Genomic DNA, 25900 nt, shown 5'->3' with positions numbered 1-25900 from the left:
CTTACTTCCTACATGTTACTCAAGATGTGGTGCCTTCATCATACTTCATTTGTATAAACTGAACTGTCATTTTGCAAAGGGGACACTGGCTTTCATTTCACAATTGGCAACATTATTTAGTACATGTTTTTATTCATAATATGACAAAATATATGTGGTCCTCGTAATTCGCCTATTGGCTAAGGTAAAGGCATGAAGTGGAAAAACATGGTACTTTATGAGTTCTGGATAGTAGTACTCTTCAAAAAGCATCAGGGGAAAAAAAAAAAAAAAGGCAGCACATTATCCTGACCTACAATTACTTGAACAATATTCTTTGTGGTAGAAGCACAGAACATTTTGCAACAGTGACATTTTAATACCTGCAGATAAATTCCTTAAGGTACGCTTTGAGAAACATCATTTTTAACAGCCAGACTCTCCCACTGGCAGAGTAGGCAGATGGTCCTGTTCCACAGAGGTGTGGAGGAGAAGTCAGCAGGCAGCAGAGGGACACAGCTGCACTTTTGGACAGTCTGCTTGGCTCAAGAGCCATGTAAACACCTCCACTCTTTCATCCCCTCTTTGCCATCCTCACTTAAGGGAATGCAGCTCTGGTTTAAGTCACCACTGCTGCTTGAGGGATCAATGGAATATTTTTAACCTTTAGATACACGGGCACCAGGAATGATGCAGCTCCTTCTTGTCCATGTTCCTCTAGAGCACCGGGACCTTTGCCATCCCTTCCAGGCTGATAATCTCAGGGTGTCCCTACCTGCCCAAGCTCTTCTCCACCCTCCCCTCTGTGCTGTGCACCTGCGGTTTTTCCAAGTCTTCGCTGTCTCCATCAAGTGTCCCCTTCAGTCCTTTGCTTGGTTACATGAACTGCCAAAGCATGCAAAGGCTTCAAGATCACCGTAACTTTTGACCAACGCTGACACTCTGTGTTTGTCATTTACTTCATCTTCTCCTGCAATGGCAGCTGTGCTGTATTTGTATAGAGAGGCAGAGAAAAGCCTAAAGCAAAACTGCAAAAGCTGCCTCAGGGATTCCCAGTGCCTGTGAAAGTGGGTGGAACCAGGCAAAGCTATCTCCTAGACAATTCAAAAGCCTGCTAAAGAGCCCAATCTGTCACGATTTCGTGCACTTACACTGTCAAGAAGGGCATTAGGAGAGAAAATTGAAATGCATTTCTAACCTGAGAATATTTTTAGTTTCCAGTCTAAGCATTTTGGCATTCAGAATTGCAACTGCATGGAATGGGCTGTAATTTCCCTTTTGCCTGTACTGATGTGATTTCTTGCTTCTTAAATCTTCCTTACAATTTTTAATGGAAACTGCGGATTTTCCATGTTTTTGATCAGTTATCTTCATTCATGTAAATGGGAGTCTTTCGATGCTTTCTAAGATTATGCAAAATTTTTGAATACAGCAGGTTAATAAAATTTGGTTATGAAATTGTGAATTTTGGTGAGACCTTTGCAAAATTTTGAGGAAAAAAGCCTAAGTAATTTTTTTTTCCCCTCAAATTAGTTCCTAGGCTGTGATTCTACAATCCTTGATGCTATAGCCGTATAAATAGAACTTAAACTGGATTGAGAGTTTACATGTAGTTGTGGCATTTTAAATCTGATTTATAATTGACAGTTGCTTCAAAATTAAACTTAATTAATTCCAGCCAAACTAGTTTAAAACGAAACAATCTTATAGGCAGACACAACTGTTTAACCAAATGAGTAAAGTTACGCCTTAACCAAGCTGTTGGTCCATGAAAGGTTTTTCTAGATGCCACACGTGGGTAAAGAGAACCTCAGAAAAGCTTGTTTTGAAAACCATGATGTACCTGGAGGGTTGTTGTGACCCTTTATGGTCTTTCTTAGCACAGCCACACCGCTGCCCTCTCTCAGCTAACCCTGTGCCAATGACACTGAACCATAGGACAGCTCCAGGCCAGAGGCACTCTTAAGGCTAGTTTCACTGCACTGCAGATGAAGACGAGGCAGGCTCAGGCACCGCCAGAACCTTTGTGACCAGCTGGGTGGGAAGGTCTGGACACCCATCCCTCTGCACCCTTGCACAGGATGTTTGCAGCCCTGGCTGGCCATTCACCCACCTTTGGCAGAGCTAGGGCAGAGCCAGACATTCACATTTTGACCAGATGAAATTACAGCTGGTAGGTCCAGGGGCAATGGGGAAAGGAATGAAATGGGTAATTTTGTGTGTTGTCACTACTGCATTTTGATTCCTTTCACCCAAAGAATGTGAAAATGTTTTGTGATATCCTACATCACCGTGAGCAAATTAAATAGAAAAAACAAGGACGTGTCTGATTGCGAGTTCTAAAGGAAACTGTGGAATTTCCAGTCAAATTTAATCTAATATAGCTTTTTTTTTTTTTTTTTCTCATAAGCTAGCAGTCAATGTTCCTTTTTCATACTTTAAAGTGAAAATAAATCACTGCTGAAATACATAATGCTAACATTCACCTGCAGGAAGTCCATAACCCTGACACTGACAAGCAATACATTAAAATATGATGTTGAAGATGAAAATAAGAGAATGGATGTTAAATAATCACAGATGCAATCTGCAAAAGGAGCTCCAGTCTTTATGAATGAACACCCTGTTGCCAGACTCCCATCTCTATGCATAATAAGGGATACAAAAGGGACATATTACTTTGTTTTCAACTTTTTTACTTTGTCAAGTATATGGCTATAACTTTTGCTCCACGTCAGTGGCCTGTTATTTTTTTGGCTTTGCACCAGAGTCTGTTAAAACAGAAGAAGAAAAACCTTTCAATCCTAAAGGTCCAGAGGGAAAAATATCTTAGTTTGATCTCATTTTCCTTTTAACGTTAATTACATGTTTAGTTTTTGTAGGCAGAGAGCCAAAAAGCAAAATAACAGCTTCCACCATGAGCATGACTAGGGCCAAGCAGCAGAATATAAGGCCATTTTGTTCTTAGTGTTTCTGGCACTAAAAACGCCCAACTCCGGCTCAGTCCTACTACCATCTTGGATGCGTTACAGAATAACCCTGTGCATCTCAAAGTGCAGAATGCAATAAGAGTGTAGGTGCCTGCAGAGCTTGAGATCATCTACACAAACACAGCAGTTTGTAAATACTGCACTGCATCCTCACTGCTCTTCTGCGATCTCTTCCCCTTAGCTCTTAAGTTGCACCTACCTCAGTCTCATTAAGAAATGGCACTGAAGACTTGATAAACTTATATTTTTAATCTGAAAATGTTTGTTCTTACCCTTTGCATGTTCCAGCAAATATAACCACTCCACTCAAAAAGAGAGCAAGTAATTTTAAAGAGAACATGCCGGGAAAGGAAGCACATTTTCATTTTGTTAGCTCTCAGAGCAAAAGAGATCAGGTTTCTATCAATGATATGATACAAATTAAGCCAAATAATCAGTTCTTCACGCTTCAGGAGCTGGGCTTAAGTTCACAACTTGATGTGATCCCAGTTAGAGAGAGGAATCCTGAGTCAAGATAGCCCAGGACAGCAGACTATGAAGGCAACAGGCTGGCAATAGGAATAAAATTATCAGTGGAATAAAATGACTATGGTTCCTTCTCCCCAGAACTGACCTGAGAATCCCAGAGCCTGTTGTGATTGCTCTCAGGGCCTTGATGAGAGCCCTGTCATTGCCCTACTCATGATGGAGATGTCTCTGCTCACAGATCAGCTCACCACAATGCCCAGGCAGGTTTGGAGGACCTGTGTTTTCAAAACAGGACAGAACCGGACCATCTACAGAAGGCCCGAGTTCACCTTGGTGTGCCACAACCACAGCTTCCAATGCAAGCAGGAACAAGCTCATTCAGGGCTGCGTTTTTTCTTCTCAGCATATTTTGGGTATACTTATTACAGCATAAACTCCTTTTGCTGCCATAAGCATTATAATAATTTAATCAGCTGTCATCTACTGAACGATTTCCTTCCTTCTACCAACACTATTATTCTAAGGTCCAAATTTGTGAAAAAAGCAATTAACCACAAACTTCATTTAGTTAACTAAAATGAGAGCTTTGTTTGTCATTGCAACAGTAGCACCAATTTTGCTGGTCTATTTTTGCAATGACTCAGGGGGAAGCAAACAAATTATTTTAAACATGTAATAAATACCCAGAGAAAAATAACAATAATTACACTTCCAATGTCAAATAAGTTTTACCTACCCTTATCCTGTGCTTTACAATTTTATGGTGTTTCCATTTTTAAAGACTGCTTTTAAAATAAATGTCAGTAAGTGTTCCCTAGAAAATAATGTGTTTGATGGCATTTCTTTTCTTCTGTGCGTGAACGGCTTAGGGACAACTGTTGAGTTTTCAGCTATAAATGCAAATGTAAACCTAACCCAGTTTACAGTTTGAATGCATGCTATTTGCTCCAGCTGTTCTGTGTTTGCAAGGTGGTCTGATTCAATCCCCTCTATCAAATGACACTGTGTAAATTCTCTGGTTGTCTGGGGAAAAAACACCGAGAGGCGAAGAAAGCGATTTCAAGACAGACAAATACTGCTTTTCTGGTTAGATATGTAGGGAAACCACTACCTGTCCAAAAATTTCACAGGGTTTTTGAGCATTAAATTTAGAGAACAGAAGGAAAAGAGAACAGAATTTTTGATCCCAGTGGGACTTGTCACTGGTGGGAGAGTGGACACGGGAGGTTTGGGGGCCCACTTTTACAACTTCTGGGGAGCTACAGGCCTCTGTCTTTTCCTGCCCACTCTGCCAGGGAAAAGTCCATTTTATTTTCATGCCAGTAGTATGCTTGCTGTACACAGTCAAGGACTGAAGGCTTTCCCTGGGGGAATAACTATCTCATCACACCTACGTTTTGCAGGCCGAGAAATCCTGGTAGCAGAGTGGGCCGGAATGGTGAAAAAAAATCAGTCCTGGGCTGGTAAGGCTCAACATAAAAGGCACTTACATGCTGGGGACAGGAATGCAGCGGCAAGCTTTGAAGGAAAATCATGAATTATCTGATCTTTTGGGGAGGGAAGAGTGTTCTTCATGGCTGTGGCCTGTATGACTTCCAGCACTTGTCAGATGGTCTGTAATGTCACAATATGGCTATGTGGGAGCAGCGCCAAGGCTGGCAGAAGGGTCTAACATACAGAGCATGGATCCTCAGCTGAACCTGCCCCAGGTTCTCTAAGGTTTTGGTTAACGCTCATCCCGAAGGGTTTCGTCATTTTGTTTACCTTTTTGGCTTGGAGCCGCTGATGTTATTGCCACAGCACTGCACGTCTTGAGCCAAACACACCTCCAGTTCCCCATGCGTATCAGCTGAATTATGTAGGTCTTGGTCACTGTGCTGAATTTGTCTTGGGGCAGAGAGCCTGTTTATTTGAAATGTTGCTGCATCTGTGCTCAGTCCACACTAGGGTTGTGCAACAAATAAAAAAAAAATACATGCAAATTGCTCTAAGAGCCAGTTTGGAAGCGTAAACGAAATCTTGTTACGTGCATTGTCAGATTGATAGGCTCTACTGCAGGATAGAATAACTTGCATTTTATGGCAGTATTTGCTTATGAATCTACTGGTAGATGATTTCTTTGTTGCATAACCCTTGGCAGCAGCCTTATAGAACTTTGGCATTCCCAATGTTCTTCATCTTTCTGGTCAAGCACAGTGACCAGCCAGGACTTGGGAGTGTGACTTTCTGTTTCTAGCTCTGCACAAAGGAGCTAAATTCTACCTCCTTTCCCCTTCTCTTTGTCTGATGCAACTCTAAACACTTGGATTTAGGACCAGCTTCCAAAAGTACATCCCTGCTGTACCTTTGCAGTGGAGAGGGGAGGGAGATATCCGGGTTGCCCTGAAGAAGCAGCACTAAGCAGCTCAGCCCAGTCAGTGCCAAGTCCCACATCCTGCCTGTCATCACGTCGCCAGAAGTAGAGAGCTTCTACGGCTCAGGTATTGCCAGAAAAGGTCTCATCTAGTTCAGTTACCTCTGTGTTCCACAGTGTGTGCCCACCTTTCCTACATTTCTGCTGCCTGGTGACACAAAGTTTTACAGTGGCTTTGTGATGTGGGGATCAAGCTCCTCCAGGATACCGTGGTCTGCTTTAATGCAATTGAGGTCACTTTCAAGCAATGTGACAAGCTACACTTTGTCTCATCAATACAGGCAGGAGATGGAACAGTTTAAAGGCTTTGAAGGCTGAACAAAAAGAGCATAGAGTCAGTTACCCCTTTTTGGCAGCTGTTCTAATAGAAGGTAAAAAAAAATTATTATCCATGGCAAGCCCCTTTCCTAGCACTCAGAAACATGCCCCAACCTCAAAGTAGCCCACAATAAAACAAAAAGAGCAACCAAAAAACCCCCATTTTCAGTAACCAACAACGTTTCTTCATCAAGCCTTTTCTTCAACAACAGCCAGCATTAAGGCAAGGAAGGCAATGGGATGAAGAGGAGTAAAAACTGTCTGCAGGAAGCCAGCCCATCATCTGAATGGGTACTCCCCTCTTCCCTCCCCACAGCTTGTTTCTCCTTACAGCATACCGTATGGCTTAGCAATTCTGCAAATGCTGAGACAAGTGTGCTGGGGAGCAAAGAAATGTTTCCTTATAGCCAAGCCAGGCTGTCACTCCTCTGCCTCCCCCACTGCTAGGAGCTGCTAGACTCTCTCAGCCATCTGGTGCAGGATTTGAAATTTCCTGCTGCTAACCCTGGCCAGTCCTGGCATTGCTGTATGGAGATGAGACAGGTTTTGAAGTGTTTCTACAAAGCTGGAAAAGCAGTGGAAAGGCTGGAGGAAAATGAGTGGGAAGGTGTGAGCTGGAAACAAGACACACTGGTAATGGAGGTCTCAGCATATATTTCCCTTTTGTGGGGGATAAAGGAAAGAACTTTGGCCTTAGATTTTAGCGGTCACGGGAGACAGCCATGGGTGAACAAATTGTAGATAACATGCTCCTCTTAATTCCCTGCTGGGGAATGGAGACAGATTTCCAGAGAAGCACAAGGACTTGAAGTCCTTTGGATGAGGAAGGGTCTGAGAAGCCATCTGCCTCAGTTTCCTTTCCGAGCTCCTCACTCTGGAATGCCACTCATGCGTGACAATTAGGAAGCTAAAGAAATCCTTATGAGGTATATTCAGACCAGTATGCCAGCAACCCAGATCAGGACAAGTTGTGCCTGCATAGTCAGCATGGACAAGGGAGGAAGTCATTGCTGCTCTTGTGGCTCTCTCTACTGGAATCTGCTCTGACCCCAAGTTACTCAGGTTTGCTAATGCAAAGAGCTGAAATGCAGGTGTTTGTCTCCTTTGTTTATGCACTTTTTTCATTCCACTGGCATTCAGAAACCTATCACACTAAATGCATGATTGACTTGGCCATGTCAGAAGATGTAGCTCTTTCCATACCCTCAGGGCTAGCAAAACCAAAGAACATCCCTTTCCCTGACAGATAGGGGACACCCAGAGCTGTCCCAAATCACGCTCTGTGATCCCAAACTACTTATTCATCATTGTGCACGAGTTCCTCAGAGTCACTGCAATGAATTTTGAGCTGGTCCTAGAAAGCCCTGAAGATTCCTAGAAATTTGTACAACTATTTTTAAAGTATTAAAGAAGTGCCACAGCTTCAGCTGATGTTTTATGCGCCACAACATTCAACAGGTGACTCTGGGCAAGAGTCTCACAAGGATGTAGCCTCTGGTTGAGTGGAGTGGGTGTGTTAGGCTATCCCTTAGCCAATATGAATACCCAGAATAGACACTGCCTTGAGTGAAATATGGACTGGGTTTTCCTGTGAACATTAGTACACAGCAAATACACTTTCCATGCAAAGTGACTTGACTTTTCCCAGTAATAATGGTAGGATGGTCAAACATTTAATTATCAATATCTGAATTTTGAAAATATGTTAGCTCCAGATAAAAGGAGAAATATCTTAGAGTATATAGAAAAACCTTCAGTTCACCAGTTTTAAACAACTCTCTCAAATATGCACTCTAATACTTTCAGTGAGTATGGTGGGTGTAACAGTATTAGTATAGGACTTCTAGGAAAAATATCCCATCTTTCCACAAGCCAGCATGCAACTGCTTGAAAATAAAGAGATAGAGGTATAATTTTCTATTTCCCAGTGAATAGTTGATGAAATTATTTAGTCTTCCCACAGTTCCAATTATTTTCCTGTGTGGCCTTACAGGTTCTCTCTATGTGCAAGGCATTTTAGTCCACAAAGAGAAGATAATTTATTGGCACAGCCAAATTAAAATCACTGCAGGTAGCCAAAGGTAAGTTGTAATAACTGAGGATGCTTCTCACATTACATGCACCACCCAACTGTGTGTCCTGAAATTCAGCTCAAGGGCGCCCATTAATTTGCATACTGTTTCAGTCAGGCTTTAACAAACATACTACCTTGGTCTTATTCAGGGCAACGTTGCATGGACTTCAACATGAATTCACTTTCTGAAAAAGGAACAGATAACATCTGCCCCATTAAAGACAATGAAGCTACACTGCACTGGGGAAGGTAAATGGTGGTGGTGATAAAGATGATAGTGATGGTTGTGACCATGGTGGTGGCGTGCTCCCCAGATGTCACTCAATGCCTTTATCTCACTGTCATGGGTTGGCACAGTTAGGTATTTTAGTTATGGAAGAATTGCTTTAGGAAGGACAGGGACCTATTAGAAGGCTAGTTTGGGATATTGGCATCTGTTTTGACCACTGAGAATGTCAGTTGAGGCTTTGGGCACTACCCATATAAAAGCCCCTGATTTCTTGCAGGACAGCCCTTTTCTCTTTGGCCAGAGGGAGGGAAAGGTAACATCACACAGCAGCCAGGGGTCGGCTGGGGCTGGGCTGAGCCGGGCTCAGAGGAGCGGCGCTGGCCGGGCTGTGCCTCCGGCCCCATCCGCTGCCAGCACGGGCTCTGCCGGCCGGGCCCTGGCACCAGCTACGGGCCTGGCTGGGCTGGGGCTGCCCTGATTTATACTGAGGGGTGGGCAAAAATGGCATTTATGATCCTGACTGGTTTTTTGATTCCAGCACGCCCAGGTGCTCTGATCTGTGCACTTTCTGTGTGGGTTCTTCCCTCCCTCACCAGGGACAACAGAGAGGCATTGACTGCAGAAGGCACAGCCACAACAGGGTTGTTAACTTGGCACAGCCTGGAAGTAAGGAAATCACAACGTGGACTGGGAGGAAAGAATCTGAATTTGCTGCTCTATTGGCACCAGGCCAATAGGACTTGGAGTATCTGAAATCAGTCTGTTATTGTTAGAGTAATGAGGGACCCACGCATCTGCCAGTGCCATCTTGGCAAAGGTTTCTCCCTCTATCTTCACTACCAAGAAGTAACTTTGGAGCTTCAAAGCAACAGCTGTGCTTCGAGCCAGACACATGTGTCCTGGTTTTGGACAAATTTAGGAGAAAACCCCTGAATGGGATCCCTCCCCGCAACTGGTCCAGTAAAGAAGTTCCACAGAGAAAAGTGGAAAAAAACCTATTTCACTTAACAAACAAAGTGCCCACAAGTACAAAGAATGAATGATATGAAACAATAAAACCTCTCATTCTGGAATGACATGGCAAATTGAGAAAGTTCTTGCCATGGATGTAGCTCAGCTCTCTCTGAGTCTCTCATCAGTCCCAGTCCCCCTGGTGTTGCTGGAAAATGCTGAGGTCCAGGCCCTGGTGGGCCACAGGTGCAAGCCCCCAGTGCTCCCCTGGGTTTTTTCAGTCCAGAACAGGTTTAAACAGTTCTAAGAAAAAGAAAAAAAAAAAAAAAAAACCCAAAAAAACCAGTCCAGGTAACTTCTCTGCCTTAGCTAGCTGAAACTAACTAAAAGCAAAAAGATCTCTGTCCTGCAGTCTCTCCAAGCCTCAGCCAAATACCCAGTTCGGAGAAGAAGAATGTGGAGGAGTCAGGCAGTTTTCTCAAAACAAACTCCACGCTTCTCCTTGCTCTTAGAACCAGTCTTAAAGGCACAGAACTCAATGTACAGCACAAACAGAACAGACGACTGGGGATACAAGCATCATAGAGTCACCCTAGGACAACACATCATCCCAAATTAGCTGAGTTGCTCTCTGTTCCTTTTCCTATCCCACAAAGCAGAAAGACTGACAATATGTGGATCTTCACCTCTGAGTTGTCATCCACCCAAACTGGAGAATTACCAGGACCTGCTGACCATACACTACAGAGAACAGAACCATAAGAACATGCACATATTCCTCTTACTGTGCACTGACGATGGAGAAGGTACAACTGGCACCAAAGAAGACTTCAAGCATCAGCACCTTATTATCTAAAAGTCCCTCATACCTTTTCCATGTAGTCTCCCATGTGCAGCTCCACGCAGCTCTGGTCCTTTCTCTCCTTCTTCTCCCTTCCGTCTGCAGTTCCAGCTCACTGCTTCCTGTCCCCAGCACAGCCACCTAACCCTGTCTGCCCCTCATACAACATCTCACCCTTTCTGTCCCTTACACACCCTTCTGTCCCTTCCTCCTCACAGAAGGGCCAGCAGTCTGCAAATGATTCCCTACCAACTAACTCACTCACTATCACACCCATAGCTGTGAGGACTAGGCTGTTCCCACTCTTTGGTAATTAACGCAGCTGCAATACATCAGGGGCAAGATTGCCTTCAGCACTCTCTCTGCCTTCCCACACACTGAGGGTTACTCTCAGAAATTGAAACATTCCCAGTTCAGATTTAGCAACATCCCAGCCCAGCAGCCTCTAAGAAATTTTATGTTCTGCAAGCATTTCAGCATAGCTCAAGCCACAGTGTAAGAAACATTCAATAATGACTCCACAAACAGAAGAAAGATTTTTGCTGGATGGTCCTATCCCATGGAGATGCGGAGGAGGAATCAGCAGGCAGCAGAGGGACACAGCTGCACTTTTGGACAGTCTGCTTGGCTCAAGAGCCATGTAAACACCTCCACTCTTTCATCTCCTCTTTGCCATCCTCACTTAAGGGAATGCAGCTCTGGTTTAAGTCACCACTGCTGCTTGAGGGATCAATGGAATATTTTTAACCTTTAGATACACGGGCACCAGGAATGATCCAGCTCCTTCTTGTCCATGTTCCTCTAGAGCACCGGGACCTTTGCCATCCCTTCCAGGCTGATTATCTCAGGGTGTCCCTACCTGCCCAAGCTCTTCCCCTCCCTCCCCTCTGTGCTGTGCACCTGCAGTTGCTCCAAGTCTTCGCTGTCTCCATCAAGTGTCCCCTTCAGGCCTTTGCTTGGTTACACGAACTGCCAAAGCATGCAAGGGCTTCAAGATCACCGTAACTTTTGACCAACACTGACACTCTGTGTTTGTTGTTTACTTCATCTTCTCCTGCAATGGCAGCTGCGCTGTATTTGTTTAGAGAGGCAGAGAAAAGCCTAAAGCAAAACTGCAAAAGCTGCCTCAGGGATTCCCAGTGCCTGTGAAAGTGGGTGGAACCAGGCAAAGCTATCTCCTAGACAATTCAAAAACCTGCTAAAGAGCCCAATCTGTCACGATTTCATGCACTTATACCATCAAGAAGAGCATTAGGAGAGAAAATTGAAATGCATTTCTAACCTGAGAATATTTTTAGTTTCCAGTCTAAGCATTTTGGCATTCAGACTTGCAACTGCATGGAATGGGCTGTAATTTCCCTTTTCCCTGTACTGATGTGATTTCTTGCTTCTTAAATCTTCCTTACAATTTTTAATGGAAACTGCAGATTTTCCATGTTTTTGATCAGTTATCTTCATTCATGTAAATGGGAATCTTTTGAAGCTTTCTAAGATTATTCAAAAATTTTTAAATACAACAGGTTAATAAAATTTGGTTATGAAATTGTGAATTTTGATAAGAAGAAGACCTTTGCAATTTTTTTTTGTTAAAATTGGTTCAATTATCTGTCCAATTATCTATCTGATTGTTAGTATTTCAATGTTCAAACAATAATGAAAAGAGAATAATATACCTTCTCTGACTATTTCTACTACTTGCTGTAGGAAATTATTTCCTCAAACTGATTCCTAGGCTATAGCTGCATGCTATAGCAACTCTTCAAATAGCAACCAGCTAAATGCACTTAAACTGGATTGAGAGTTTACATGTGGTTCTGCCATCTTAAAATCTCATTTACAATTGACAGTTGCTTCAAAATTAAACTTAATTAATTCCAGCCAAACTTGTTTAAAATAAAACAGTCACATAGCCAGACAAAACTGCTTAACCAAATAAGTTTTTGCCTTAACTGGACTCACTAGGTACCCACATGAGCCCCTGTACAGAGGCAGTAACTAAAGGTTGCATTTAAAGTTATCCTTGAAAAATCTTGAAAGGGAGTCAATAGATAAAAATGCATTTTTCCTTTCCATCTGTTCCATCTAATTTTACATTGCTTTTATAATTCACTTATCTTTTTCTATAAAAATAACAACTACAATAGTATGTTGTCCTTTACCACCATCATCTCATGGCTGGTGTTTAAGGCCAGAGGATCCAAAACCATGAGTGAAATTAATCAAAGTGCAGCCTTCATATCAAAACAGATTCAGGTCTACACAGCAGAGCTGATTCTGGCCCAGGTATCAACCACAGATATGCTGAATTGATAGATAAGCCAGAAGCCATACGCTGAAAATCCAAAATCTCTTTCTGCTGAACCCTCAAAATAGAAAGAATAAAGAACCTATCTCTTCCAAAGGAGCATCTGCTTCTTGGAGCTTGGCTTGAAACAGAACACAAATGAGTATGTCATAGCAAAAAAGTAGGGAGAGAGTAATTTCAGTAGAAAAGAAAATAGGATGTCCTTTCCATGACATGAAAATTAATTTAATTATTTCATACAGTTAATTTATAGGGCGTATCCACCCTATCATAGCAACTAAACATAAAGGAAAATGTTTCTCCCTCAGTTTCATCTGTGGATTACTATGCTCAGTCTTTTTTTGTTAGGCTACGTTTTTTGCTAACATTCTTCCATCTCAGTAGTCATTTGTCAGTTTGGCCAGCAAATTGAGAAAAATCAGCTATACACTCAGCACCTTCAGAAGCCACCTGCTTAGCCAAAGATATTTGCAGTACAAAACAGAGGGTTGTGACTGTTCCAGCATTGTGCCTCTAATGCTGAAAGAAACTTAATATTTGCATATTATTAGGAGCTAAATAATCATCCAAGAATATAGAAAAACCTTCAGATCTTGCAGAATATCATGGCTGGAGATGAGCTTATAAAAAATCCTCCATAATTTACAGAGATGAAAGTGAAAGAGTCGTGTCAATTTATTTTTGCATTGTGAGAACTTGGCTACAGTAAATCAGTTAAGTATATCTTTTTATTGACTTTTGAAGGGACAGGGATTAATTTGTTGATATTTTCTATTTCTTACAATGAAACCCCCAACTGACTGTGCTGGAATGAAAACTCCTGGGACTGAGGGTAAGTGGTAACAGGAGACCACTTATTTGCCCCAGTGAGTCTCAGTCCCAGCTTCCATTCCCAAGTATGGCAGCAGCTTGGAACCTGACCTAGAAATCCTTATTCATGCCCAGATTGGATTAGCTGCTACTTTTTCCCCCCAAAAGCTATCAATATATCTAGAATTTGGTGCATTTGCTTTCCATATTTTTTCTGTAACAATATGATTTGTTTGTTTATTTATTAATTAATTTATTTATATTGCAGAAAGAAGATTGAGAAGTATCTGAACTTCAAAAATAAAACCCCACGTCTGACAGTTCTTCTAGAGGACATCCATTTCCTCAGAGTCCATGGAGGTGGGGTTTGGGTCAGCCTGTTCTCACTCTTCATTTCACTCTTCATCTCACTCTTCATCTTCCTGTGTGTATGAAAGCTCACAACTTGACAGGCAGCTCAATACCTCTAAATGGCCATTTGTTATTTATGGTGATTAGAAAGTGTCCATGTTTTCAGACCTATTACGTATGCAATGAGGTAAGGCTTCTATTTAAAAGATAATATTTATTTAGCATACCAGAAGGGGCTAATGTTTGGAAAGGTTATATCGGTAAAGTAAACATGGAGCACTACTGAACAAAGTATAACCTAAATGGCCTGTTTGCATTCAGTATTGAATTTTTAATCTCATTTCCCCATTTTGTTACAAACAGTAAGGGGAAAAACCGATACAGAATCCATAGGAAAAAAAATCCAGGGCACTGTACACTGCATGTGAGAAAAAAGTCCTGCTGATATCCTTCTGCTTTATCGACAACAGTTTGCTCCCTGCCAATAACAGTAAGAGTGGCAAAGCTTGCTTTAAGTTCTAATTTTCCTGTTTGCAGCTAAGTAAGTTTATTAGGGGTGAAAAAAACAGGTGGAAAGGGGGGGCAGGAAGGAAAGGAGGCCTTTATGGTGTGTAGGTTGCATGCTATAGAATAAATATTTAACACCCTGGTACCCCATAAAGCCTACGTTCCCAGGCAGCTCTGTTCTCTTGGGATGCAGCCAAAAGATAAGGGAACATACTCCATGTTCAAGTCCCTTCTTATTACAGTTCTGAAGGTCAGGGTGAATGAGAATTAGAAGAGCCAAGAGAAGGGTAGAGAGAGGGAAGATCCTGATGTAGAGAGGTGTGGGAAGTCAGACAATTTCTGAGTCCTCAGTGGACTCAGTGCAAGCTGAGACGGAGTTCGAGTTTCTTAGAAGATATATGAAAAGAGAGCTACAAGTCATGCTGACTGTGCCACTTCAGGTTTGTGAAGCCTTTCCAGATGATCCTAGAGGGAGCCTAGGCTGTGTGGATAGCCATAGAAACAGCTCCATCTTCCATTTTGACATTGGTTTTATTCCTAAATCTTCTTGTGTTTTTGGCTACTTGCTGCCACAGCAGTCTTAAAAAAATTTCATGTTGTATTATTGATTTTAGTATCAGTAGAAAGTCAGAATTCTGATATTATTTCTGTGATGGCACAAGGAAGATAAAAATGGCAGTTTGCCATAGAAAGCTCAGGAAAGTGAAGATAGGGTGAAATCCTGGGGAGGAAGATTTGTCAAAACCTCTCTGAACAAAGCAAACTTACTTGATTTCATGCACTCAGTTGACACGACCCTCTTAGCCTCAGTTTTCCAATGAGAGTCCAACAGCCAAACCCACAAACATTTTTATAAACAGTGAAAGCAACACAAAGTGGAGAAGAACAAGGCAGATCAGAACTGACTTCTATTGATTTTGTGATAAAGGCTCCATAGAAACCAGCTGTTAATTACCTTTTCAGAGGAGACACATATTTAGCTTGTTGAAAGGGTTGGGGGTTTTTGCCCTTTTCCTCTCAGGTACAGTAGACTATACTGCTAGGATTAGCATAGGATTGAAACTATAAATGTGTATTGGGACACAGTTTGAATTATTCATCCATTTTATTATGGTACTGCTAAAGACCAGGCAAGAATGAGACAATGCACAAACTCGACATGCCCCATCACAACTGCTTTGCTAGTGAGTAACATTTTCAGCAGTTTAGCATCACTTTCTTTCTAGTCAAAGTTATGCCAAAGCAGCACGTACCTGTCCATCTTGTTTTCCTTTCCACTGCTGTTTCTACATATGTTAGTGACTTATCCCTGCCAGGTAAATGGCGTGAATGACTTAACCCTGACAGGTACAGATCTCTTCTGATGCCTTCGGGGTGGGGGCAGAGGGGAGACACAGTGCTGTGTCTCTGTGCTTACCTCCTCTCTGAATAAAACCAGCGAGTCCCAGCTGTACTATGGCTCTGAGTTGTTTGTGGTGGAAGACAAGTAAGTAGGGGCAAATGAGGCTTGAAAACCATCTGTTCACTCACCAGAGCCTGACATGGGCTGATTCAGTGTTTGCTGCCCTGCCTGGGTGATGTGAGCTGCTCCTTACGGCAATAACAGGTGCAAAGCTTTCTGGCAGTAGTGTTGTTTTTAAACCCCCGAGTCCCTTTAATAATCCAGAGAGGCGGTGGGCTGATCTCTCCAAAGCCGTAGGACCAACTTCGTACATGCAACCTGGGCAATTATGGATGTAAAACGAATCCTACAAGTGAAGTCACACTGTTCCTCACTTCTCAGAATTACTGGGGATAGTGTACACAGAGCAGGCTTATACACAACAGCAGGATGACATGGTTAGACTTTGCAAATACATATGCTTTTTCTCAAAAATCTCTCTTCTGCTACTAGGGCTGATGCAGTTTTGCTGGAAGTCCTGATGCAGAGATCATGGAATCATAGAATTTCCAGGGACACATTCGACTAGACTAGGCTAGACTCCAAGCCCCATCCAACCTGGCCTTGAACACTTCCATTGATGGGGCATCCACAACTTCTTTGGGCAATCTGTGCCAGTGCCTTGCTGCCCTCACAGTAATGAATTCCTTCCCAACATCTAATCTAAATCTCCCCTCTTTTAGTTTAAGACTATTCCGCCTTGTTTTAACACTATCTGCGCCCTCTTTTTAAGACTCCTTTAAGTACTGGAAGATCTTCCATTTTTTAGCCACCGTGAGAAAGAAGGTCAAAGCAAAAAGACTTTGGTGGCTGCAGTGCACAAGATGAGTGTTTAAATTATTCATTTTATAAAAAATCTCCCTATACATGATTGAAAACAGGTGGTGCCTGGAATGACAGCTCATAGCTGCTTTCTGATTACTAATACACCATCATTATGTGGTGTAAGGAAAAGAGCTATAGCAGATGGGGCTCTCTATAACCAGACAGACCATACAGGAAAATGCATGACTCTGTTTTAGCTTACAAGCTGTAAGTACAAATGGTAATATGATTTTGACTCAGAGGGAAGCCTTTGTGCAGTAAAATTTGGGAGTCTTCAAACACTGCAACTTCTCTAAGTAGACAGATTTTGGTTAATCACTCTTCTGCCTATCTCGAATTTAATTTTTTCTCTCTGTGCTTGTATAGCAGCACATCCAGGGCAAAATAAGCAAACAGAATAAATTAGAAACAGTCAGCATGATGATCTTGGTTCACACTTCAGCTCACACATCAAGAGTCTCCATATCTTAACAAGCTGCCACTCACAAGGAAACCAGCTCAATCACGAATTAACAACCTCTGCTTGGTTTTGATTCCAGATCTGTTGTGTCTTGAGAAATATTACATCTAAAAATACTCTGCGTTAAGGTCCCCCATGTGCTTCAAGCAGGGTGTTCTAGAAATGATCTATAACATTTTGCATGTTAAAGAACGGCAGTGGCCTTGGTGAAGTACACTTTGCTCATTTGTATTTATATCCATTCCCAGACCAGCAAAGTGGCCAAGGTGACTTTGGGAGGAAAAGACTGCTAGAGTACAACCAGTGCAATTGGGGCCCACAACTTTCTGTGCATGTCAAAAGTCGTTTGCATATTCATTATCTTTTGATGAGCATTGTGTGGTCAAGGGAAATGTACTTTCCCCTTTGGTGCATATCTCAATTTGATCAGCCTTCTGTAAATCTCCCATGCTCTGTATCAGTGTGGGTATAATTTAGTCCATTTGCTGTATGGGATGATCCTTCCCCCAGATTACTGTGGTTTTAACTGTAAACAAAATATTTGGGAAGGCAGGGAGCCTGGCAGAGTAGTTTGCTGGGGGCAAATATATAATTGCTAACTGTTTAATTAGAACCAGTCCCTAGAATTTTTCTAGGAGATAAAAGAAGCTGCATGCTCACTGGTGTTCAACAGCAGAGGTGCCAGGCAGGGTTACTAATAAAGCCAAGAAATTTTCACACTGGGATCAGTCTCAGCTCAGAGGATATAAAACACCCACAGCTCTTCTGTCCTCACAAAAAGGGTGAGAATTGAAGCAATTCATGATCCACCCTTAAATATGAGACAGAAGTTAGTTCCAGAAGGAAGAGTAGGGACTCAGCAGATGAGCTAACCAGTGCAAGGGAATTTGGCATTGGGGAGGTCATGTTATTCACAATATTGAAAGCTGGATGTGCTTGGTCTGACTGCTTTGCCCCAATAGCGCGAGGAGCAACCTGGCTTGCAGCTCTACAGGAACAAATTCTGTGTGTCTCTCTCAGGTCTACTCTTAGAAGACAGCAATGCCACTTAGTGGCTTCATGAAATCTGTTTTCTCATGAAAAATATTGCCTGTATTAGAGAGCAAGTTGTTTGATTGAATAGCAGCTTTTTGCTGAATTCTGAGCATTGCTGCAGGATAAAGATGAGACACCACCCAAAATTTTTGACTTCATCTTTTCCAGATGCTACCCAAAGCATAACCTCCAGTGGGATGTAACATCCCTGCATCTCTGCCTGAGTGCCCAGAGCTGGCAGCACAAGCCCACATGCCTGGGAGGCTGATGGGGAAAGCAAGACTTTGGGCACAAAAGCCTACCTTGCCTTAAGAAGGAGCTCCATCCTAACAGCGGAATTAGAAAATAATAACCACAATTCAGCAGGAAAAGCCATTCTCTGGAAAGAAGAGGAGGCTTTATGGCTCTCGCTTGTCTGCTAATTGTGTTCACTCCCAGATTTGTCAAGGTGCTGTGCCATCTAGAGGAATTTCAAAGGCATTTTCCAGCGCCTCTCCAAAGAACTCCTGGCTGCCTGGTAAAGCTGCGCAGGGCTCCGCTGAGGGAGCCAAGCAGTGAGACCTGGTCCTGGCCAAAACCACTCCTGACACCTCCTGTGTCTGGTGCTCCTGCCCCAACACAGCACCAAGGCACAGAGGGGATCTGTGTGAGTGCCTTTAAATGCCTTTGACATGTGCTGCTTTAACTGTTTGAATGTGTTTTCTCTACGGGTTCAGTTTAATCACATCCAAGCGTGGTTTACAGAAACAAGGGCACATCCCACCCAAATACCAGGCTACCGCTGACAGAGACACCCGTCACTGGATGAAACAAGGGCTTCATCCCTTTTTTTCTGCTTTGTCATGTACAGCATCACAAGGGAAAATTAATATCCAGCTACCAGTGACTACAGAGAGAGATGGACTTTATGGCTTTTGGTGTGAGATAAATAAGGAACACAATAATGCTAATTAACGTGAAACAGAAGCTGCGGCCTACAAACAGAGGCACAGGGTAAATAGCTGGTGAATGTTGCTATTGACTGAAAACAGTTATTTAATATTTAAAAATGTTAAATTGATGCAAGATATTGGCTTAATTCCTTTCCTGCTCAACAACATCTCAGGTTTTATTCAACCCCTGAACTGGCCAGCTCAGCCTTACATCCTCAGCTTTTTCCAGCCCCATGTGCCTGTCCTGGTTCACATTTATCTCCTCTGACTGGGAACCATTCAAACCTGATGGGCTGCCTCCAGCTTTCCTTTGAATTACCAGGATAACCCTGTGCTCTCAGCCATGCACAATTCTTTTAGGTATCCTAATTCCTTATGTGATTCTGACCATCAAAAACACGAGCCATGAATTAGTAGAAAAAAAATATCTGTGCAATTTGCTGTTAGAAAAATAAAGGAATTTCCCAAGTTCTGACAAGTTTGAAATCATCAGATGAAAATTCTAAAGCCCGCTTCCTTTTTGATTTGTCTTCACATTTGATGCCCTCTGCTCTCAATTTTGTCCCCACCAGCCTGTATGGCTCCAGAAAAAGGGTTGCTTCTTCTGGCAGGGGGTGACTCTTACCAAGTGACTGTCAGAGAAGGATGTTTGTTGTCATAACCATCATCCCACACTGTTTGTAGTCTAGCTACAAAAAACGCAAATCCAACCAAACAAGAACAAGAGTGGAAACAAAAAAGCTATTATTAGAAGAAGTAATCGAGTAGCATCATATCCATCAGCATTCAGTGCATGTGTTTGGGAGGCCCCCTTGCAAACTTTACTCTTTCTTTACTCTGCTTTCCAAACTTTACTTCATTTTCACAGCAAACCTAGAAAGATCTTCCATGTCACACTTTAGAAAAAAACCCAAAAAGATGATTTTTCGCATCTAAAATGAATGCACTTTCTCCTGGTTATCCAGGGGGTGAGGTCAGGGTCTCACAGGCTTGCAGTTGAGGTGCTGACATCCCCACCTTACCCATGTGCTCCAGGTGCCAGGCCAGGATCTGCTTCTATCATTAACTTCCTCAGCAGCTTTTAGAAGTCAATTACTTCCTTCTGCCTTTTTATGCATGTCCTGAGCGATAGGGTGTACAGCATGCAGGAGAGAAATGAGCTTGCACTGCATTTTCTTTCCTTCTGGGATTTCTGCAATGCAAATTTCCAACCACTATAATTTCAGAACCAAAGGGCAGGTGCTTTATACACATTCATCTGAATTCTGACCTGAAAAAGATGATATAGCTCCTCTGGGTGTAGCTATTCCTGCCTTCCCCATGCCAAACCCAGTTGTGCTTATTCACTAGAATAGACTAGAAAAGCAGGTTCAGCCAGTGTCTGGTAAGAAATGCACCACTGACATGAGAGTCAAATCGGTCGACAAGGACAGTACTTACATATCTTTGGATTCATGATATATTTATCAAAATTACCCAGTGTTTTGTGAAAGAAGATTATGTGGAAGTTTATGTGTATGTTGCAAAGCAAGAAATTAAAATGTGGCTGAGTAACTGGGTAAATGTGTAGTATTACAAAGAAAGTAATAATAATAATAATGATAATTATAATCTAGAATAGAATAGCCAAAGACAACATATGTCAATGGTCCCTGTTGGGGATAGTCTATGGAAGTTAATGCTGTGGGACCACAAGGTAGGAAGGATTTCTAGGCTGATTGGTGAATATAAAAAGTTAAGGGATATAAAAGAGTTCATGCTTTGAGTCAGACATAAATTGCTTGAATCATCAGACAAGCCTAATTGAGGGACACAAAGATGCTGCCCTACTTCGAGTACAGCTTTGAAAGATGATCAAAGTCTGGACAAGAATTACTACATTTTTATGTAGGAAAACCAGAAAAATTCTTACAGAGTGCCATTAAACCAGGACCTTTAGCACCTTGTAGGAGTATACATTTGTCCAGACTGCTGTCAGAAATGTCTTGCAGGCAAGCAATGAACTCTATGGTTGGTAGAGAATCGCACAGCACAGGTGGGGATATGGGCTGCAGAATGCTGAGTGTTGTACAAACGTGCAAGGCGTCATTGATCTTTAGGGCTTTCAGAACAGGCAAGAAGCAGTAGAGAAGGTATTATTCAACACAATGGAAAGGTTTGCCAGTAAAGCCAGGAAGCATGACCAGGTTTCCCAAATCCCTATTTGTCACCTCACTGCCAACCTCCTTTGGATGATATGAAAGAATTTTTACTGCTTGTCTTATAGAAGAAAATCATAGGAAGGGATTCTCACAGCGACAACATGAAAATTAAAGAACTAGGCTGTCTCTTGAAAGAAATTTTGGCAACTGCACAATGTAAACTGCATGTACCGGCCCAAAAATCTGTTTTGATGCCTTGATTTCTTCAGAGGATTTTCAGATTGTTCTCTCTCTGTTTTAGTTGTCTGAAGGTCCTGGTGAACAACAAGCTGTCCATGAGCCAGCAGTGCCATGGTGTGTCCAGTGCTATCCTGGGGTGCATTAGGAAGAGCACTGACACCAGGTTGAGGGAGGTGATCCTACCCCTGTTCTCAGCTCTAGTGAGGTTCAGCTGGAGTGCTGTGTCCAGTTCTGGGCTCCTCAGGACAAGAGGCACATGGAACTCCTGGAGTCCATGTGGAAGGCAACAAGGATAGTTAAGGGAGTAGAGTATCTCTCTTAAAAGGATAGAGGGGGGAATCTTATCATTAAGTATCTGAAGGGAGGATGCCAAGAGGATGAAGCCAGGCTCTGCTTGGTAGTGCCCAGCAATAGGACAAGAGACAGCTGGCAGAGAATGGAACACCGGAAATTCCACTTGAACATGAGGAACAACTCACTGTGAGGGTGACTGAGACATGGAACAAGGTGACCAGAGAGGTTGCAAATTCTTTTTCCCTAGGGAGACAAAAGGCTGTCTGGACACAATCCTGAGCACGAGTAACATGCTCTTAGGAGACCCTGCTCGAACAGGAAGATTGGACTAGATGAACTTCAGTGGTCCCCTACAACCTTATCCATTCTGTGATTCTAATTAAATAGCTGAAAGCTGAACTCCTTCAGGAATCTTCAAAGGGAGATGTGATTTCCCCCTGTTCCAGAGAGTAGAGAGGAAAAATTGTGGCTTCCTCGGTAACACCAAGTAATCAGCCCATGCTCTTAATCAAGCCTATAAATGAACTTCTGGTGCACCTGTGCTTTTTGGAAAATGTCCTCCAAGCCTGACATCGTGTGGTGCTGGATCACAGCCTGCCCTCAAAGCTAATCAGCATGTGTCTTAATGTGAAACAACTGAACAGCATTGCTCTTGCTAGTGGCACTTTCCTCCTAACACTGCAGGTGTCACTGTAAAATAGAAAATCTGCTTGTAACAGAATCTGTTCTGGTGACTTTGCAGGAGTATGTACACAGCCAGATTTTATGGGAAAATGTTCATCCTCTGATGCTTGATTAGATGTTATCCGCTATTCTAACACCGTTGCTTGATTTGTATTTGGTGGTCATCATAGTTCTCGCAGTAAGAACAAAATGTTGGTGTTATAAAGGCAGGTTATGTCTCCTATGATATTGCTATTTGTGAGAGAAAGGCAGAGCATCTTTGGTCTGCAAAGCCTAAGTGTTGCTTTGTACAAATGTAGCAGAGCAATGAAAGTTCAGCAAAATATAAAAAAAGAAATTTGTTTCTTGGGCATATGATTGTCCATGGAATTTTGTCTTTTAGAGATGCCAGAGTAATTCTTCACAAGAGGAAGTTCAAATACTTTAATTTGGATGAGTATATCCAGCCCACCAAGCCATTAGGATGATATAATGAGGAAATCCACAGCAGGGTCCTGTCTGTTATATGTGAGCAGTATTTTAACCTTGCTGGTAGCACAGCTCCATAAGACAGAGAGATTGTGTCCTATCACACAGGTTCATTGTGAGGATAAATGTACTAAGAAATGTGAATCACTTAGACATTTCAGGTATGAAGGTCAGATCAGATGCCAAATGAGATTCACGTCTCACTCTAGAAAAACTAGATTTTGCCTGTTGTTTCACTGTTTTAACTCTCTGATGAAAAACCATGGTGTGAAACAAAAATATCAAAAGTCCCCCTGATGCATTCTGTTATTGCAAGCAAAATTACCCAATTAACCCACAATTATAAAGATGTTTACAAAAGAAAAAATAAACTGCAGAATCATGATTTTTTTTTTCATTAATTGCAAGCATTTATGCCTTTGAAACATCTGTAACAATATATTTTAGTAATATGAATTTTGGTACATTTAAAACTGTCTTTGAAGCCTTTTTCAAGAATGATGCAAGAATTTCAAATGGCATAAAAGATTGTTTTAATTGTATGGATGTATTGGAGACATAAACTAGTATGCTAGCATTTATACATTAGTATTCATATATTTCAGTCTATTAGGACATATCAGCTCAGATATCCTGGAAGGAGAAAGAGCCTAGCTGTCTAGGAAAGTGACATCAGCACCCATTTAAACATCTGTATCCAGGAAAGCCATTGGCATGTTTGCCAGAACATCTCCATACTTACTCTTTCTCAGGTCGGGCAGTGGTTATTCACAGCCCAATATTAACTTCTACAACCTGAACTCTCCAGTAAAATCTCAACCACTGGGGTTCTGCCACTGAACTACACAGCATTAGGTACAACAAGGATCCCCAGACACTCTGGGGGAGTAATTTCCCTTGAGAGCTGTATGTGAGGGTAACAACAGCACGTGTGCAGGATCTGGAAAGAACAAGGCTGTCAAGCTGCAGGAAAAGCAACGAAGTGCAGCCAAATTGTGTTGTGCCAATATTTCAGTAAGCTGTCTACGTGGGATAAAGGTTCTCACCTCTCCTGGTATTTTGAGTTGATTCTGTTTCTATAGCCAGGAACATGGAAAACGGTTGTTGCTGTTTATCCACACTTCAAAGGAAAAGTTTTCTTCAGGCAGATTTTTTACTTTTGGCTTGTTCTGGCTAGTATTTTAACAGGTTCTGAGAAAATGTAAAAGGCACATCCTGATTTCATTATAATTCCTGTGCAGGGATTCCTTCCACTACTAGTGTGAATACTGCATGCCACTTCAAATACTATAGACATCCCATATAATCTTCTGTTTCCTTTACTCCTGCACTGGACATAATGATAGATTATTTTAATTTCTTTTATTTCTGATGGTGTGCTGTTCCTAGATAGTATAGTAGAAATTTCTTGGTGACTTCCATTAACTTATCATTTGCACTTACTTGTCATAAGTAGCGTATTCTTATAAGCCTGTGGAATGGCAATGTTTTTTAGAGATTGCCTTTAAGTTCAGTGCTATTATTATTATTATTATTATTATTTTACATGATTATTATTCTTATTTAGGTTGACACATGAAGTCCAGATGGATATGTGTTAAAGCAATTTATTAGATTGTCCTTTTTGTCACTTATAGCCTTAGAAGTCAATTATGAATTGTATGTGTTAGCATGCTGAAGAAATGAATGCAAAACTAAATGTAAAATATGCGTATATATACTATGCAATTCCCTTCAGGTCACAAACTTCAGAATTAATTATTTTCGTTGTATATTTCATCCTTCCAGTGTCCTGAAATGACAGCCTTGGTTCCTAGCCAGGGTTTTGGAACAAACAAATGAATTCCAGGAGTATAAGGTAAAAAGCTCTTTTGTATTCCTAGATTACTTTTGATCCCTACAGTTCAACAAGAATTTATAGACTGTGAAATACATTGCCAGAAAATTACTATAGTCAGAGAGTTTATTATCTATTCCTATCTCAGCTCCTTTGAAAAATCCATGAAAAGAAGATTTAAAATCCCGAAATTATGTGTGACAGCTATTCTTATGTGCCCATATTAGAATTATTGATTATTAGGACCAGGTGGGTTTGAAAGCAAGTGAAAGAGAAAAGAAGGAAGAGAATACGCTGGGGTTTTTAAGTGCTCTCTGGTGACTTAAATCTTTTAATGATGAAGAATGCAAAGCTTGTGCTTCTCTTTCTGGTAGTCCCAATGAGTATTCACCCATTTGGAAAACTGTGGCCATTAAAAATGCCAGTAGGTTGCATCTTTTATTTCAGCTGTGATAGCTGAGAATTTGGTACTGTGCTCTGTCATGAACACCTGCAATGCTGCAGAAAGAGGTGCAAAACTCAAGAATGGTTTTCTTTGCCATTAGCTCTCAGAAAAACTCTTTCCTGTTCTCTGGGAAAACACCTTGGACTGCTTTGTATCCAGAGATGAACCCTCTGCATCTTAATGTGTTGTAGAATCATCTGATTAAAATCCAATTGCTTTCATTGCTCTTGAGTGGATGCCCCAAACCTGAATTTTTAATGTTCCTTCGCTGGACTGGGTACTTTGTTATCCTTTGTACAATGAAATGCAGATAACTCCACCCTTGATCCTGCAAAACACTTAAATACATGCTTAAACTTACCTGCACATGTGCTTTGATGCTCAGCAGCCAGTGCTCAGCAGTTTTCAGGTCCATCAGCTGGGGGGAATCGTTTTGAAATATTCTGTGAGAACTCCGCAAACCCAAATTCTTTGAAGTGGACCGGTTCCAGTAGAAAATATTTCTGTTGGTCTTTCACTTCTTTTTTTCCTTGGGCAGGAAGGAAACAGAGTGGACCTGGATCAGTAGAAGACCTGATGCAGAAACAACACTCCTATTCCTTACTGGCATAGAAAATTTAGGACACGCATTTGGTTAATAAAGTACCCTGCACTGTGATCTTCTCCTTCTCACTATACTCAGGTTCATCTCACAGCTGTATGAGAAACAGGGAACTGCAAGAATAGCATAAAAGTAGAATTCACACATACAATTTTTTTTTTTTTTTTAAATCTTATCTAGGCCAAAAATATCGGTACCCTTTACTACAGGACTGGATAATTGTTTTAGACATGCTCAGAAATGTGACTCTTTCCTCTGATT

At 41.8% G+C, this 25900-nt stretch overlaps 1 protein-coding gene across 3 annotated transcripts in view; it reads right to left on the bottom strand.

Annotated features, from left to right (window-relative positions):
• GPRIN3 (GPRIN family member 3) overlaps positions 1 to 25473 on the bottom strand; it is an 80461-nt gene extending 54988 nt beyond the window's left edge. For 2 of the 3 annotated variants that reach the window (XM_040065210.2, XM_040065215.2), the window contains exon 1: positions 10292 to 10462. The gene's annotated coding sequence lies outside the window, so the exon portion shown is untranslated. Of the gene's footprint in view, positions 1 to 10291; positions 10463 to 25399 lie in introns of those variants that run through there. The other variant, XM_040065213.2, reaches the window with a different exon arrangement.
• Positions 25474 to 25900: the final 427 nt, after the last annotated feature.

Source organism: Hirundo rustica, chromosome 5, assembly GCF_015227805.2.
Source record: "Hirundo rustica isolate bHirRus1 chromosome 5, bHirRus1.pri.v3, whole genome shotgun sequence".
Taxonomy (NCBI): domain Eukaryota; kingdom Metazoa; phylum Chordata; class Aves; order Passeriformes; family Hirundinidae; genus Hirundo; species Hirundo rustica.
This window is presented reverse-complemented; position numbering and strand designations above follow the sequence as displayed.